This window comes from Tamandua tetradactyla, chromosome 7, assembly GCF_023851605.1.
Source record: "Tamandua tetradactyla isolate mTamTet1 chromosome 7, mTamTet1.pri, whole genome shotgun sequence".
NCBI classification, from domain to species: domain Eukaryota; kingdom Metazoa; phylum Chordata; class Mammalia; order Pilosa; family Myrmecophagidae; genus Tamandua; species Tamandua tetradactyla.
In genome coordinates this window covers 112,520,045-112,522,333 of record NC_135333.1, presented here as the reverse complement: position 1 = coordinate 112,522,333, position 2,289 = coordinate 112,520,045, and positions in this window count along the sequence as shown.

Below are 2,289 nucleotides of genomic sequence, written 5' to 3'. Positions count from 1 at the left end.
CAACAAAAAAGGTTCTCTGGGGTTGACTCTTAGGCCTGATTTTAAGTAGGCTTAGCCTGTCCTTTGCAGGAATACATTTCATAGGGGCAAACCCCAAGATTTAGGGCTCGGCCTATTGATTTGGTTGTTCCCACTGCTTTTCTTTTCAAGTCCCTTTTTGTTGAAGATACTCTAACTTATAGCTGATCACATATACTTTTAGAGAAGTATTAGAGCAAAGTAGTATAACTGACAAGTAAATTTTGTTGTTTCCATGATCTGTAAACTTTTTCTAAGAATAACTAAAACCATGACTAATGACATCATGCTATTGTCTAACATCATACAAATCAGTATCAGGAAATGACATGAACAGAGAGAACATTGTCAAGTGCTTAGAAATTTTATGCAATCTCTAAATATATGAATAACATTTCACCCATACAAATTTAGCTAACAGAAGTATATAAACCCCTTTTAATTGTTGTAATACTTCCCAAATACTTCCTAAGTAATATGTTAAACTATTTGAGCACTTCACTATTACAGTGTAAAAGAAAGAAACTTTTGCAACAGTTTTCCTTTAAGTGTGACTTGTCTTCTGAAATAAAGGATGATAAAGTCAACATAAACATGAAAAGAGATTATTCTGATGTGAAATAAAATCTTCATCTTCTAGACAGAGTACTCAGATGGTTAATTCATTAAGTGCAGACCAACAATCCACATTATTTTAACAGATAGAAAACTCCAGTTTAGTGTGAATGCACAGTTTGACATAAAAGAACTTTAAAAAATATACATGTGGGAGACCTGGGTTCAATTCCCAGCCCATGCACTCAAAAAAAAAAAAAAATCAACAAATTGTGCTGTGATAACAGGATACTCAAATGGCAAAGAATGAAATGTGACCCCCATCACACAGCATACAAAAAAAATATAAACAGGCCTATAAATTTTTGATCAGCATTGACTATGAGAGAATTCACTTTCACAAACCTACAACTTTCCAGGTCATTCAGGTCTTGTCTTATATATTAAAACTAGCCATTTTATTTTAGGACAAACCATATTCCTATAAACAAGCTTATCAAGTTTTAGTCAGCATTAACTACAATAAATAAAATTCACTTTCAGAAGGCTTCTACAACTTTCCATATCCATTCAGGACTTGTAGTCAACAATGACTACAAAAAAAAATTCACTTCCTACAACTTTGCATATTCACTCAGGCTTTATCCTACACATTCTTAAGGATAAAACTATACACTTTTCTTTAACCAAGCATATCTTATGTATTTTATATATTTACATACCTGTATACTTTAAGTTACTAAAAAGATCTTTAATTCTGTCTTTAAGCATCTTACAAGACATAATTATTTTTAAATAAAGTTTATCAAAATATCTTAATTTCATTTAACACAAGCATACTTTTTTTACCACAATAAAGATCTAATAAATATTATGCTAGCTTATTTTATCAGTAAATTTGTATAAATTTAGGGAGAACATACCTAAGTATAATAAAATTGTTATTTGATTCAAGAAAGTCATCATATATTAGAGAAATGCAAATTAAAACTACAATGAGATTTCGTTCACACCCGCTAGAATAACTACTATTTAAAAAGCCAAAAATAGGGGTGCAAGGGTAGTTCAGTGGTAGAATTTTTGCCTGCCATGTGGGAGACCCAGGTTTGATTCCCAGCTCATGTACTTCTCAAAAAACAAAACAAACAAGCAAAGAAAGAAAGAAAAAACAAACAAAAATTCAACAAGCAGGATACTCACATGGAAAAAGAATGAAATGTGACCCCCACCACACAGCATACAAAAAAAAAAAGCCGAAAATAGTAATAGTTAGAGAGGATGGGGAGAAATATTCATTGTTGGTGGGAATGTAAAATGGTACACAGCTGTGGAAGACAGTTTAGCCATTCCTCAGAAAGTTAACTATAGAACACTATATGACCCAGCAATCCCACTTCTAAATATAAACCCAAAATAATTGAAAGCAGGGTCTCAAATAAATATTTGCAAACCGCTGTTCATAGCAGCATTTTTTGAAATTGCCAAAAGATGAAACCAACCCAAGTGTCCATCAACCTATGAATGGATAAATAAAATGACTATATATGTATATATGCCTAGCTTGTTTTACGTATATATAGTCATATATATGTATATATAGTCATAAAAACAGAAATAAGACTAGATTTTGTTGCTGCTGCATATTTTTCTGGCTGTATTTGTTTGTATTCCTTCTGTTGGAGGTTAAAAAAAAATCTGTATTTTTATAATATCCCC